Source organism: Ursus arctos, unplaced genomic scaffold (genome assembly GCF_023065955.2).
Source record: "Ursus arctos isolate Adak ecotype North America unplaced genomic scaffold, UrsArc2.0 scaffold_28, whole genome shotgun sequence".
NCBI lineage: Eukaryota > Metazoa > Chordata > Mammalia > Carnivora > Ursidae > Ursus > Ursus arctos.
Window position 1 is genome coordinate 32,351,152 of NW_026622963.1, and position 16,397 is coordinate 32,367,548.

Genomic DNA, 16,397 nt, shown 5'->3' on the forward strand with positions numbered 1-16,397 from the left:
TCAGATGTGTTTTAGGGCAGAGCAAAGTTTTGCTAAAGTTTTAGCAAATCGATTATATCTTCCTAGCCAATTACTTTTTTTAATCCTTAAAATATTAAGTCATGCCCCATTTAATGCTTTTTGCTTTAAATTTTACATTAGTTTTCATACCAGGTTTGTTTTAGTTAATATTGCCTACATACACTTTTTCCTCAACTCTTGACTTTCAAAGTTTCTATATTCATGTGACTATATATGTCTTCTATAATTCGGTTATAGCTGGATTTTTAAAGCTACCTGAGGAGTGCCTGGGTGGCTCAGGCGTTTGGGTGTCTGCCTTCAGCTCAGGTCATGATCTCAGGGTCCTGGGATTGAGTCCCCCACTGGGCTCCCTGCTCAGTGGGGAGTCTGCTTCTCCCTCTCCTTCTGCCACTCTGCTTACTTGTGCATGCTCTCTCTCTGTGTCAAATAAATTTAAAAAATTTTTTTAAAAAGCTATCTGAAATGTTCTGTCTTTTAACTGGACACTTGTAACTGTACACTTATATTTATTGTGATTTTATTGTGATTAGTAATTTTTTTAGGATTTTATTTATTTATTTGAGAGAGAGAAAAAGAGAGCACAAGGAGGGAATGGGGGAGGGGCAGGGCAGAGAGAGAGAGGGTGAAGCAGACTCCCCACCGAGCATGGAGCCCCAGGGAGGCTCTATCCGAGGACCCTGAGATCATGACTTGAGCGGAAAGCAGACACTTAAACAACTGAGCCACTCAGGCGCCCCTATTGTGATTAGTAATATTAAGACTATTTCTACCATCCTCGTTGTTTTCTGTGTACCTTGGTATTTCTTCTTCTTCTTTTTTTCTTTCTAACCTTCCACTTGATTGATCTGGTCTTCCTCATTCCTCCTCTTTCCTCTGCTGGTCTGGAAGTTAAACTTAGAATTTCTATCATTTTAGCTGTTTTTGAAAATGTATTTATTCAAGTAGGCTCCAGCGTGGAATCCACAACCAAGGCTTGAACTCACAACCCTGAGGTGAGAGCTGAGATCAAGAGTCTGAGATCAAGAGTCTGTCACTTACCTGACTGAGTCACCCAGGTACCCCTTTATTCCTCCTTTTTAATAACTTACAAAAATTTATGTATATTTATTTTTAGACTTTACTGCTTGTCCCACTATCTTTGTGTTTGAGGCTCCAGTGTAATACCTGGCCTATACCATGTACTCCATAAATATTTGTTGAACAAATCATTGAAAAAAATGCAGCAGGGGCACCTGGCTCAGGCTCAGTCAGTAGAGTGTGGGACTCTCGATCTCAGGGTTGTAAGTTCAAGCCCCATGTTGAGTGTAGAGATTACATAACAAAATCTCAAAAAAAGAAAAAAGAAAAAATGTAGCAATGCTTAGCATTTGTCCTTCTGATAATTTTTTTTTTTTTTGGCCTCCAAACAGAACAATTCAAGGTTTGCTAGACATTATAATGATAACCACCTCCTTTAAAAAGTTTTTAATTTTGGTGAAATGCATATAATATGAAATTTACCATCTTAAGCACTTCAGGTTTAGAGTTCAGTGACAAGAAACATATTCACATTGTTCTGCTACTATAACCACCGCCCATGCACAGAACTCTTTCATCTTGCAAAACTGAAACTGCACCCATTAAACAGGAATTCCTCATCCCCCCTCCCCCAGCCCCTGGCAACTACCGTTCTAGTTTCTGTGTCTATGAACTTGACCACTCTGGGTACCTTGTATGAGTAGAATCATCCAGTATTTTTGTCTTTTTGTGACTGGATGGTGGTCAGTGAAAAATATAAATTTTTAAATGTTTCCAAACACCTGCATATTTTGAAATGTGAAAATGGAAGAGGGGAAAAAAAAAAACCCCAAAACCCCAGCCTTATTAGCAGGAAATATCCTGCTCCCTGTGCTGTCAGAATATGGGCAACACAGATGTCTGTGTGTCAGTCAAAGGTTGGACCTGCAGGGCACCAGCCAGCCAGTAGGGAAGGAAGAATTTCAGCCTGAGTGAAGCCCTTACCAGCTCCTGATTGGGGGGGGGGGGGGGGGGTGCGCAGAAAATCTACATGATTATGGGGCATGATAGATGATATTAAGGAAGTGAGCAAGTGAGATGAAGACAAAAATATTTCACATTCCTCTTTACTATTAAAAAAAAAGGGGGAAATCGTTGATGATGAATGGCCTTGGCGACACTGACAAAAAGGAGAGGAAGGCTTCCGTTGGACCGGACCCCAGCCCTTTCTATAGGGGTCAATGCTACTCCACCTCTTGCAGAACCCCAGCCCCACCTTCAGGGGACATGGAATACCCAGGTGTCTGTGTGAACATTTTCAAGCTTGTTGACAAGAACTTCATTAAAAAAAAAAAATGATGAGACCCCCAGTTCACACTTCTGTGCCCCATGTGGCTCCCTGGCCACCAGTATGGAAACCCTAGATGCACGCTAAATCCGTGGTGGGTTGCTCTTCTCTCATCCGTTGGGCTGCTTTTGAAGCAGGGGAGCCTCGGTTTATCCGCGTACACAAGTGAAGATTGGGGTAGGTGGTTCTGTGTGGGCGTTCCCTGGGTGTGCTCACTCGGGCATGGGGTGGGGGGGAGGGCGGTGGTCGGTGAAGAGCGGGTGAGAAGGGTGAGCCTTCACATTCTTGAATTCAGGAAGGACAGTCTGTGTGTGGTCAGGCGACCCAGGGTCCGACCTACCGAGGTGGGGCGGTGGGAGGGAAGGGGAAGGCTGTGGAATGTCCCCGTGGAAATGAAGGTTTCTGCCTGATCGCCCTCTGGAAGTCTCCCTGCTGCCGGGCAGCCCCTCTCCTCCCCAGTTCAGCCAGGACAGCGGAACGAGGGCGAGGACGGAGAGATGGACCCGGGGTTGGCTCTAGGGCTTCGTCCGGTGCGGGTAAGGTTGGCTTCGGCACTAAAGCCGGGCCCCCTCCACTCCCTCCAGTGTTCTACCGCAGCAGAGCGCGGGATCCCCGAGCCCAACCACGCCGCAGGAGAGAGAAAAGACGGCGCCGCGAGCTGTTGCCATGGCCACAGGGGACTTTTGATGTGAAGCTTGGTGACCACTCCCCTCACCCCCCGCACCACCAACTTCCCTTCTCCACTTGTCCTCTGGATGACGTCATGGACGTCCGTGGCCCTGACAGGCCACCTGTGGGCTGGTCTCGGCTTTAAAGCAGCTGTTCTCCCCTGGCCCCCGCAGCCGTGGCGACTGTGTCTGCACCCGGAGCACCACGCGACTCTGGACCTGCCTCCGGCCCTGGCGGCGCGGCCACCGCTTGGGACAGAACAGATTGCCCGAGAGAGGCAAGTATTCAAGGAGTTCTTCACAAAATACCTTCCTCAAATACCAACTACCCCCCCACACACACACCAACCCACATCCCGCCCTTGCTCTGCAGTTATTGGTGGAGAAGGGAAGAGCCCAAGGTGGGATGGTAAGGGGGCTTTCTTCGAGAAAGAAGTGAAGGGCAGCTGTCTTCTTCCTGGCCGTGGCGACCCGGGCCGGTAAAACCCCGACGGTCCGCGTCCAGTCCTCCTCAGCAGGGTAAGGACTCGGGACTGGCGGAGCAGCCAACTCCAGCTGAGATTCGCGAGACTGAGCCCGGGGCCGCTTCGGAGGGCGGGAGGAGGGGGGCGGTTGGGCTCAGCACCTACCGAAGGTGGCTTGCCCGCTGACAAATTCACAAGGGGGTGGGAAGGCAGTGAGGGCGCCTGGGAAGCTGGAGGCGGCTCCGTAGCCCCGCAGCTGAGAGCTCCTACCGGGTGTTCCGGCCGGCTCGAGTTCTGGGGGCGTTTCGTTTTCGCACCCACCAGCCCGGCGACGCAGACACCGGGCTTGCAGTTTGTCTGACTGGGTCAGGCGCCCGCTCGGCGACGGGCAGCACCAGCCTCGGGAGTGCGCGCTCTCCGGACCCAGTCTCCCTAAGCCTACCACCCCAACCAGGTCTCCGCTCTGCTCGTCCTTCAGAGTCCAGGTGCGGCAGACCTGTTGCACGTAGAAAAGCGGTGGGGTTCGGTGTTCCAGGCTTCCTTTCCCAACCTTGCCCGCCACCAGATCTGTGCGCCAGGAGTCCCGGGATTCTGCCTGCGGACGCCCAGCGCGGAGGGAGGAGACGTGGGGGAGTGCCGGGAAGCCACTGGATAATCATCCCAGTGCAAGAGGCTCTTTTCTACACGCCGCGACTGTGGCAAATAATTACACAATTCGGGGAAGGGAACGGAGAGGCTCAGGGGATCACGCCCCGGAGGGAACCCGGTCTGCCGAAAAAGCAGATACGTCCTAGCCTCGCCTTTATCCCGGGCAAAGGGCGCCTGCTTTTCGGGTCCCGACCTCGGGGGCCAGAAACCGGCAGCTGGAGGTCCCCAGAACCCGTCCACGGCGAATCCGAGGCTCCAGCTTCAGCACCAGAGGCTGGACAGCGCCCGGACCCGAGAGCGCCCCGACTCCGCTTGCGCTAAATTCCTCAACCCCCACGCGGTGGAGGCCAGGAGGTGAGGCAGGGCTCGCCGAGGGCTGCGGGCGGGGGGCTCATCTTCCCCATTTCTCCAGGAGCCTAGGTATCGGATTCTAGGAGGGCATCCTATGTCTCCGTTCGCTAAGACCAATTGGAATAACTTGGTGCAAAGTGCCCGAGGGTGCCGAAGAGAGAAGAGGCGCTCCTGGAAAAGGTGAGTTTAGGGGCAAGCTGGACAGTGGATCTGCCGGGAGCACCAGACCCTGCTGTGCTGTAAAATATCACCACATCCAAGCCGTGTTCTCTCCCGCGCTCTCGCCCACCCCCACTTCTTCCTTCTCTCCCTCTCTCCCCGCAATCTCCGAACGCCCTAACGCGGATGAAGGACGGGATAGAGGGAGAAGATATTGAGGCCGAGGTAAGAAGCACATTTTATCTGGGGTCAGAATATCTGGGTGTAGGTGAAATCTGTCCAAAATGAATATCAAGGTCCTCAGTTTTAGCCAAGGGAGCCCGAAGTGTGCCCTTTACACGAGGAGCAGAATGACTTTTTTGCCAGAAAAGAGAAAAGCCACGGAGGGGAAGACGATATCACAAAAGGGCTAACGGAGGTGGGGGAGGAGGAGAGGGGACAGGACCCGGGCCCTAGAGTGTGGTTACCAGGCAACCAGCCCCAGCCTCTTGTTGCCTTGGTTACAGTGAGTGGAGGGGTTTTGGCCACTGGTTATCTGTGAGCACCTTGATTCTTTAAATTATCTGCCGGGAAACCCCTGCCTTCCCTGGGCTGGATGGGAGTCACTGTAAAATCCTAGGGGTTTAAAAGGAAATCCTGGAATGTGAATTTTTCTTTTTAAGTCAAGGTTCAAAGTCGAAGCAGCTACCTTTCCACTAAGGCAACCCTTCCCACTCTTCTCCGCCCCCTTCAGTGAGGTAATCATATCCTACTCTGCCCTTTCTCTGGGATTTACAATTAGGGCTTTTTTAAAAATCATTTTTTCATGTAGTCCCTTAGACGGAGGGACTGATCTTCTTCCCCCCTCTTTTTTTCCCTTTAAATGAGAAAAACATATTTGTTCTTCATGGATGAATGGCAGGAAGCCAGGGAAATTGTCCAAAGGTGTCTCTGGCACAGAGAGTGTTTCTCCTTGGTTTGGCAGTGGTTCCTCCCTCCCTAAATAACACTCGCCATGGGAAGGGGGCTGAATTCTAGATCATCCCCTCTTCTCACCTCTCCCCACAGACCACACAGCACAGGTCAGTAGAAATGCTGCTTCCTTAGCAAATTGCCCCTGGCATCACCTGCCTTTGATTCCCCGAGATTCTCCTCTCTTCATTTCCTCTCCAGCCTGCCTTCCTAGCAAACCCAGCACTTACCGCTTCTAATCCCTTGATCTTCTTCCTTTCCCTTGACAGACACTGACTCCATTTTTCACCTGTCAGCCTTATCCACCTGTGTTCATTTGTAGTGTCTGAGGGAAATCATGTTACCCATCATTTCCCAAAGGCATTTGTAACAGTCTCAGAATGATTCCAAGGGACAACACTGGTAAGTTAATAGGACAGCTTGTGTTCTGTGCACTATTTCACCTAGAATACTTTTCCTTAAGAGCCATGAACCTTCCCTTTCCAAAATGAAACCTTGTTCTAAACCGAGCTATGACTTACAACAGGGAAATATCTGTTTCAGGCAGTAACCATCACATCATTATCTGTGTCAGTAAACACACATTTCATTTTCTCTTCCTCACCTTTTCCTTTACATATTGCTAATGTAAAAAAAAAATAATCCTTATAACTTCAGTCTAAGTTGAAGGTCAAAATTACTTTCCATTGACTGACTAGTTTTGGGAAGATTAACATTAAAATCCTTTTCTCTCACGTGTTACTATAGAAACTTCTTTTTAATACAGACCAGACAGCTGCTCTGCTTTTTGTACTTTTCTTCCCAAAGAAGTGCCTCCTTTATGAATTCTCTGGGGCAGCTATCATTGATCACATCAATAATGTCCCATAGCCCCATAGCAACAGTGGGTTTTTCTTTTTTTTTATTCCCTTTCTGCTCATTTTCTTTATGGACAAAAGGTCTACTTCCCTTTCAAGAAGAGAACTGAGATCTTATTGGTCAGAAAAGGAGAAGCTTTATTTCATTGGTTAGTTTGTATTCCCTTGTCAACCAATCAGAGGATGCCATTTATCCTTTTCTGACTAGCTGAGCGAACAGGGTGCCCAGAATGTTTGAATCTGCCTTAGTTTCATCCAGTAGCAAAGGATGGAACTCAAGAGTTCTAGGAACCAGAAACTTTGACTAATCCAGATTGCATTTGACTTGCCAGAACGAATTTTGCTGCCTAATTATTTGTAGCTTTCTTGAACAAAAAATACGTTGTTCTATAGATTTTTCTTTTCATTTAAAAACATATCTTGATCATCTTTCCAAGTCAGTGCATGCTATTGGTATCAGCATATGAAAGGTCCAGGGACCAGGCACCCGGGTGGCTCAGTTGGTTAAGCGTCCGCCTTTGGCTCAGGTCATGATCCCAGGGTCCCACATCGAGCCCCACATCGGGCTCCCTGCTCCCTCTTCCTCTGCTGCTCCCCCTGCTTGTGCTTGCTCTCTCTCTCTGTCAAATAAATAAATAAATAAATAAATAAATAAATAAATAAATAAAATATTTTAAAAATAAAAGGAAGGTCCAGGGCATCTTTGTGATTTCTCCTGGAAGTTCGAATTGGTTTCCACCCCTAGGGATTTAGTGAAAACTGTTGGGGGTGAGGAGGGGAAACTAGAAGACAGAAGATTGGTGTTCCCTGTGATGAACATGTATTTCAGCTCTTGGATTGATTCTGTCCACTTTGGGGTCGTTGGCAGCTTTGTTTTTCCACTTTAATTCTTCATAGCTGCTCCTTTGGCTCGCATTTTCAGTGAGAAATAAATTATGTGAATGGATGGAGCTGATGACCCTCGAGTTCAGTGTAAGAGCAGATCCATCCCCTCCCAGGAAGGCTTGTGGCAGGTAGGCGATGGTGACCTCTGAAACTGGAGATCACCCCAGCCCCTTGTGGCACTGGAGTTGGGCAGGTATGTTTTTTCTTTTTCTTTCTCCCTACACCAAATAGTCCTATTTGGGGATTCTGCCATTAGCCTACACTTCTGTAAAAGACAGAGGCATTAAAGTTCCTCCCCTTCCAAGATAGAAACTCTGACACAGCTTGAAAGCAGGTTTAACGTGAGCACAGATCCCCCTGGTCAGTCTTTTCTTGGTTCTTGGCTGGAGGGAGTGCTTGCAGTGGACAGGTGTTTGATCATGGTGGTGTTCTCAAGGGCCAACTCTCTTAATGCCAGGGTTTCAGTGGCACCAGGATCCCCAGCACTAGACTATAAGCCCTTCAATATAGGGGCCATATCTTGTACACTTTTGATTCCCTGGAACTCAGTCATGCTTAAAATAGGGGCTCAACAAATGTTTGAACTGAATCCTACAGGCTAGTATCAAGACAAGTCGCTTAACTTCCTTTTTACGACAATGGCAACTCTAGCCCTGGACCCTCCCCCATCTCTTCCTTCCAAAAGCTTCTATTCCCTAGCTCTCTTCACAAAAGATAAATGAAGGCTCAGTTCATAGTTACTATGGTTACATGGAGTGGCCACACTGAGGATCCCTATCACCCATTACTGTCTGGAGGAAAAAGAGAGGAGGGGATTGGGGATCATTGTCAAGGAGGAAACCATGGAAACAAGCATTGCCAAGGGGATGACTCTAAATTCAGAGGAAAGAAACTAGAAGTGGGGAGAGGGAGGTGCTGGGCTCAAGGGCAGGTCATCTTTTCAAGGTACTTTTCTCTGAGACTGTAATGGCCTCCTTTGCTACTGTATCTTTTTTTTAAATAAAGTATTATTTTATTTTATTATTATTTTTTTAAGTAAGCTCTAAGCCTGGGACACCTGGGTGGCACAGACGGTTAAGCATCTGCCTTCGGCTCAAGTCATGATTACAGGGTCCTGGGATCCAGCCCCACATCAGGCTCCTTGCTCAGCAGGGAGCCTGCTTCTCCCTCCCCCTCTGTCTGCTGCTCCCCCAGCCTGTGCTCTCTCATGCTCTCTCTCTCTCTCCCTGTTAAATAAATAAATAATCTAAAAAAAAAAAAAGTAAGCTCTGACCCAGAGATCAAGAGTTGCATGCTCCATGGACTGAGCCAGCCAGGCACCCCTCTATTTGCATCTTCACCCAATCCAGAAAAAGCCCAGAGTTAAAGAATTTAAGAGAATTGGGGCTCATATTCATTTTCATTGGTCCTGCCAGGAAAAAGCTAATGAAACTGAATCTATTGTATTCACACCTCATGATCAAACTGTCTCTGAATTCTGCCTCTTTGCTAACCAGTTTCAGGAGCCAGGCTCCGTGGTAGGCACTGGAATATAATAATGAGCAAAAGAGCCCCTGCTTTCATGGGGATGGCTAACAGCTGGGAGGCACTGGGCCTCAGAGCTGGGCACTGCCAGTCTTCTCCATGTCCCCTTTCTGTGTCTCCCAGCAAGCCCTGCCCCACTCTGGGTGGAGATAACAAACCCAAGGTTGGAGAGCTGGCCTATAGGGGGAGAATTCTCAGTCAAAAAGAGAAAGAATTAAAAGCAGCACCAATAGGGAAGGGTAATTATCCTTCAGCTGCTGCAGAAATAAAATTAGGACCGAGCTCTCTGAGCCACCAGGATATTGTGGCTTTTGCCAATTAAGAAGCAGATATGTCCTGCCAGTGCAATTAGAGGCTGGGTAAGGCAAGGGGCGCGGGGGGGGGGGGGGGGGGGCTTGCCTCTCCTCCATCGGTGACCTGGGCTGGGGCAATTCCCTGGGGAGCCCAGCGCGCGGGGGGGGGGGGGGGGGGGGGGGGGGGGGGAGTAGGGAAAGGGGGCCTCTGGGGCTGGAAGGCCACTGTCCCCCTGCTCACAACTGGTTCCCTTTTCCTCTCCTTTCTATTCTGCTTGCCCTCACCCCCGCACTTCATTCTGGGCTGTGGCTCAGTCAGCACTGGGAGGATTTTCACCCGGACCATGACTGCGGAGTTGCGGGGCTTGAGGAGGGGGGGGGGACCTGGTAGAGAGGGGGGTCACCATTACCCAGAGTCCTTCCTTTTTCCTCATCCCCATGATAATACATTGGTTTATGATTAATGAAGAAAGGTAGAGAAGTGAGCTGCCCGCCTGCCTCCCTTTAAAAATAAGACCTCATTATTAAAGAAGTATGTTCATTACAGAAAATGAAACACTCCGGAGGCAAGAACAGGAAAAGAAGACATCCCCCTCCCTCTCCATTCTGAGCCGAGGCTGCGGAGACTTCGGAGGTCGGGAAGGAGACTTCGGAGGTCTGGGAGTGCTGGGAGGGCACTGGGTTCCGCGGTGGGCGAGGGGAGCTGCGTGGGGCCCCGCAGGAGCGCGCGTAGGCTGAGTGTGCAGGCGCCGGGAGTCACCTGCTGGAGAGGCCAGGGGTGCGGGCTTGGACGGGCTCGCCCCATCTGGAAGACTAGTGATTTTGTTGTTGTCTCACTGCGTCCAACAACAAGTCCCAGTCTGCCGCATGGTGCCGGCCACCGCATCGGGGTGTGGGCAGGGCCGCACCTTCCCTTTCTTGGCTCTCCTTCCAAGTGTTCTTTATGTGCTTTCTCTGTATCCTGGAAAACACATCCGGAAACCACTCTGCACACCCCCCAGGCAGCACACCTCAAGCAGACTCTTCCAGAAACAAGGACAGACTATAATGTGAGCTGAGAAGCATGGAGGGGGATGCGGGGATAGGGGCGTCTGTCCTCGGGGCACCCGGTTGCTTCCACATCACTAAAGGGCACGGAGAGACAGTCCCTCTCATTACTCTCGAATTCACCCCACCACTGCTGGGTTATGTTTGGCCAGAGAGAGCTGCGGTGTCTGCAGGCCCATAGGAGCCTGTGCTCATGGCCGAGGTGCCTACCATGCTTAGTGCCCCCGCAGAGAACACGCCGCCCGCACCCCCTCAGGAGCCTTTCCTCTGCCTACCCCAGGGCTGAGAGAGTGGACTCGAGTGGACTCGCTCGTGTGCAACTTCTTAGCCCCAGAATCTGCCTCAGTGCTGCTGGGTCCAGAAGCATCCCAAGAGGAAAACTGGGGCAGGGTAGCTGTGTTTGAGGGCCACCCCCCACCCCCACTGTGACGGAAGCAGTTATCATACAAACCATTTCCCACTCTCTCTACATGGCTCTGCCTGGGGCAACTGGCCCTAAGGTGGTCGCCAAGCCCCTGTGATGAGACCTTCAGCGGGGACACATTTTTCAAGCAATAATCCCAAATGTCCTCCCCGGCCCTTTCCAAGTATATTCCCATCCTTCTTCTTCACCCACACAGCAGGCAGGCACAAGGTACCCTGGGACCCTCCAGCCAAAGAAGGGAAGGACTGGTCAGCAGCCTTGGGGGGCACAAAGGCTGGAAAAATCTTAGCACTAAAGCACCTTACCAACTTAAGTTGGGTTGGGAGTTGTACTCCTTTAGGGAATGCTAAAAGTGCAACCGTTAGTTGAGCTCACCCTGCTTCTACCACTTGCCAGCTGTGTGACCTTTGGCAAAGAACTTAACCTCTCTGAAGGAGTCAGGCCTTCACTCCCACCAGATGCTGCTGCTGTCACTGCATCAGCTGTTCCTTCAGCTCCTCCAAACCCGCTCACTTCTCCCCCATTTCCTGCCTCTTAAATTTCTCTTTATTCCTGACCTGACCCTGCCTGAAGCCAGTGGGCAACCGGTCCTATTAGAAATCTCATTCACACTTGAGGAGGCTGCAAATTGGTGTCACTCAGCGGGTGTCTGCCTTTCGTTGGGGCTCAGGCTGGGGAACAAGAGAGGAAGGAAGTCAAATCTCTCCCTGACAGCCCTCAGCCTCCAGGCCTGGTGTAGAGACAGAGGGGGAAGAGATTCTGCCTTAGTGAACCGAACATCTGGGGAGGGAAGTGGGGTGCACTTCTGGGTTGAGAGATGGGTCAGAGAGCCCTTGCTGGTATGTAGCAGAATGTAAAACAGGGAGCTAGGCACTCCCTGGGGAGTAGGAATGGAATTTGGGCTTTGAAGTCAGACACCCCAGTTCTAACCCTGGCTCCATCACTTACTGGCTGTGAGACTTTGAGCCAGCCACTTAACATCTCTGAGCCTCGAACTCCTCACTTGTAAAATGAAATTTATCTCAACTACCTGCTAGGTTGTTAATGATAAATAAGCAAGGGAAGTGTCGTAATACATAATGGCGAATGTAAATACTCAATAGTTGTCTCTTTGCCTCCTCTTTCATGACTTTTCTCTTCCCTGACCTGGGGCACCCACAGGTTCCCCTTCCCTGAAGTAGGAACATGTGAGAACTACCATGGCTCTCACATAGTCTCCCCTATCAGGTAGGAGTTTTATCCCATTCAGATGTTTATCTTTTCCCTCCCCAGATCAGTATCTTGTCCATTTCAGGAGGCTCAGTATATATTGAAAGAATGAATTTAGGCCATAGATCCCCCCTCCCTCAGCGCCACCACCCTCTTTAAAAAAAAAAAAAAAAAAAAAGTAGAAACCAAGGATCAGAGAGGGTGTGTGACTTACCTCTAGGTCATTCAGCAAAATAGCTTACTACTTCTTAATGTAACTTTCTAGGTGTCTCAGAACACAAAAGGGTTGGTGACCCAAGGGTCAGGACATCTGGGTCCCTTTTCTTAACTGCCTGTACCGGATTTGTGCGACCAGTAGCCTGGTTTCCAGCGCGCACATCTGGTTCCCTGGATGAGCGGGGACGCAGCGCCCTCTGCTGGGTTCTGTAGGTAGCTGCGCTTTAGCGGAGATTCTCTGTCTTGGCTGCGAACTGGAACCCCCTGGTGAGCTTTAAAAAAAACCTGCGTGTTCAGGCCTCTTTCTAGAACAGTTAAATTAGAATCTTGGGGTGTGACCGAGCATCAGTATTACTTAACGCTCTGCAGGCGATTCCAATGTTCAGCCGAGACTGAGGACCACAAATGTAAGGGTTAATTTTTCTTTTAAAGATTTTATTTATTTGAGAGAGAGAGAGAGAGGTGCACACACAGAGGGAGAAGAAGAGGGAGAAGCAGACTCCCCGCTGAACAGGGAGCCCGACACAGGGCTCGATCCCAGGACCCCGGAATAATGACCTGAGCCATCCAGGCGCCCCACTGTTAATTTAATATATGAAGAAATCTCCTGGTCGTTCTAGGAACCAGCAATCGGTGGAGGCTAAAATTCCCCCTGGATCATTTCCCCTCCATTTTCCATTTAAAAAAAAAAGTCAGTCCCGTGAGACTTAACCTGTGTTTAAGAATGCTGGAAGTTCTCAGAAGTTGAGGGAAGGTATAAAGGTGCCCTGAGTGTCTTGGCGACAGGCTGTGTCTGGGTAAGTCCAAAGTCACTGTTGGATCAAGAGTGCTATACAGAGGGAATCTGCTTGAATAAAATGAGTAAATTATTCTCATTTGGCTCCCAGAATTTTGTCAGCTTCATATGCTCTAAACAAGGACTCTGAAACTTACACGTGAACACAAAAGCGGTCAATCAGCTCATTAAAACAGATTGCTGAGCCCCAACCCTCTGGATTTCTGCCTCAGTAGGTCCAACCAGTTCTCAGGTGATGCCTGGGATGCTGACCTAGGACCACACTTAGACAACCACTGGTCTAAAAAATGACCAGATTGACAGCCCGTTTCAAGTCTGCACCTGGCCCAGTGGCATGAGAATCCCGTAGCATCCAAATAGTCCTCAAAACAGGTACACGGGCAGGCAGAACTGTGCTTTGACCATGGTGATGATGATTTGTAAGCGCAATGCCGATCAAGTCCTATGTCTCAAATGCTTCGGGATTGCAAGGTAGAGGGGGAAAGGGTGGGGTCCATCATGACAGGACTGGGGTTATGGGTTTTCTCCCACCAAGCCCAGCTCAAAGGAGTTCTGCTATATAGAAGCCCCAGCCTCTGGGACTTTTCACCCCTTGATATTTACACTCCAGAAATGGGAGGGTGAAGTCCCTAAGGGTGGGGTTGGGTATACTGCCATCCACAGTCAAGATGCCAGTAATGGGCCATCTGTATTATACACCGGGGGACCTTCAACTTTTTTGCTTGATAATATATTTTTTAAGATTTTATTTTTTTTAAAGTCATCTCTACACCCAACACGGGGCTTGAACTCACAACCCCCCAAGATCAAGAGTCGCATGCTCCACTGACTGAGCCAGCCAGGTGCCCCTGCTTGATAATATATATATTTTAAATTTTATTTATTTATTTTTTATTTTTGAGAGAGAGCGCACAAGTGGGGAAGGGCAGAGGGAGAAGGAAAGAGAGAATCTTAAGCAGGCTCCGGGCCCAGCATGGAGCCCTAAGCAGGGCTAATCTCACAACCCTGAGATCATGACCTGAGTCAAAATCAAGATTTGATTCTCAACCGACTAAGCCACCGACGTGCCCCCCCCAGCCTGATAATCTTTTTTTTTTTTTTTTTAAGATTTTATTCATTTGACACAGAAGGAGAGACAGCAAAAGAGGGAACACAAGCAGGGGAAGTGGGAGAGGGAGAAGCAGGCTTCTTGCTGAGCAGGGAGGCTGATGTGGGTCTCGATCCCAGGACCCTGGGATCATGACCTGAGCCAAAGGCAGACTCTTAATGACCGAGCCACCCAAGCACCCCTGCCTGATAATATTTTTAATCATAAGTGTACGTAGTTATAAAGGATGTATTGTAAATACTGATATCTTAAAAAAAAAAGTGTCCTTAAATGAATGCAATGAAGTTTAAATATCATAGCAATTTGATAACAACGTTACTATTTTAAAAATAAATGACAAACTCTTACCGACAATGTTGAATTTTACCTGAGCCCTGTGCTCCTGGAAAAAAGCAATGGCTAAGAAATTCTCAAATCTTTTTGTGTTCTGGAAATGACGTACTTCAAAGAAACACCCTGTCCCGTTTGACTGAGATAAGACTCATGAATAGACCCTTAGTTTACCTCTAATGAGGCATGGCACAGACACTCCAAATGCCCATCCCTTGACTATCAGCGGCCAGCTGAACTTCTGGACACACTGATCAATCAGAACAGAATGCCTGTTAACCAAACTTTGGCTAAGCTTCTCTTCTTCCCCTAGGTTCCTCAACTACGGCCCACCCTCGGTCAGAGCCAGTTTCCAATTTCTCCTTAATGACCCCTCCAGAGAACAGGTGTCAGGGTAAAACAATCTCCCAACTGCTCTACAACCTACGATCTGGATATTGGACTAGGTCACTCCTGTTCATCCCTCGTCCCCATCCCCATTCTTTCTAGCCTTGTTTACTCCTCCCCATAAAAGAAAACCTTTTCTGCCTAACCTAGGGAACCTTATGGTCAGAGCCCTCCCCCTATGACTATAGCTCTCCCCTCCCCCACCCGCCCCCAGTAACCCTTTGTAATAACGTCTCTCTTTACTAAATCCGGAGTTGTTTTTCTTTTACCTTACATGCCCATTCTTTTTCCTTCTTGAGCTTCTATTTCCATTCAGCTGCTATGGAGTAAATCCCAGCATAATATATTTCATGCCTGGCAGTATTTTCTGGAGCCACCAATCATATCTTTCTGTTACAAAATTATGTACATAAATTTGATCTCGTTCACTCTAAAAAAGTGACCCATAGAGTTCCAGGTGTTTGTTTTTCCCTTTTAAATGAGATATTGTTGCAAGTGTTTTCAGCACAAGTGATCAAATAACAAATACATAGCCTTTCATTACAGGAGAGATCCTCTTTAAACATACAAAGTAAGTTTTCATTAGAAGGCTATTGAACATATGTCTCTTAAGGAGGTAGGTTGAGCCAGTTATTTTTTCAGTAAGTTTGTAGATCCAGGGGTGAATATTAACTTTTCCAAGAACGAGACAGCGTTTGGGCCTTTTGTAAGCCCTGATAAGCATTGTTCACATAAAAAGCAGATAGAAGTGGAAAGAGGTTGTTTATTCTGTCAGTGTCTCTCAGTTCTTTTAATTCCTGATAATTACTTATTCTCAAAAATATATATTTTAAACAAACTATTAGCTGACATCATGATTAAATCCTCCTTGGATCACAGCGAAAGAGAATCAGAAACCATCTGACTTGCCCACTCCTCAGTAATAACCCATATTTAGGAGTGGGTTTCTTGCTCACTCCTCAGTAATAACCCATATTTAGGAGTGGGTTTCTTGCCCACTCCTCAGTAATAACCCATATTTAGAACTGCCTTATTGTTTTTCCTCCCTGGAGACTTTTATTTCCCAGGGTAAAGCAGCAGGGACAAGATTCAACACGAGTGTGGGCATGAGACTTTCCTTTGTAAAGCTGGAGACTCCTTATAAAAGGGGAGCTCGTTATAAAAGGGGAGCTCATTATAAAATGGAAGAAGGAGGCTAAACTTCAAGGACTCCAGGCTTGTGCTCAGGCCCAGCTCTGTGGGAGTAGAGGATCTGGATACTGAGTCCCTGAAAACCCTCTTTGCCCCCAGAATTACAGCTCTCACAAAATGTCCGTGTCTGAAGACCTTATGTCCTCTTCCCTACCACTCTCTGTCCTATCGCTGTTTCCTCCTAAGAAGCTCTGGAATCCATACCAAGTTCTTCATCCTCTCCACCACGCTGGCCCCAGGGATCTTATCTTGCCTGAATGTCCACAGTCACCCTCAACCCCTCTTTCTCCAGACCTAATCAATTCCTCCCTGCTGTGCAGTCAGAGGGGGCTTCCCCAGAGGGAGCTCTGGATTAAACTCCTCCTAGCTCCCCAAAGCCACCAGAAGGCTGAGTAGAAGGGCTTCCTCTCTCTAGTGGCCTTGTCTTTTGTCCTGCTTCCCTCAAATCTATATTCCAGTCAGAAGTGGCAGATTCCTGGACACAGGTAGCCCTGGCCTTCTGGGTACCTTTGCAATGCCCTCTG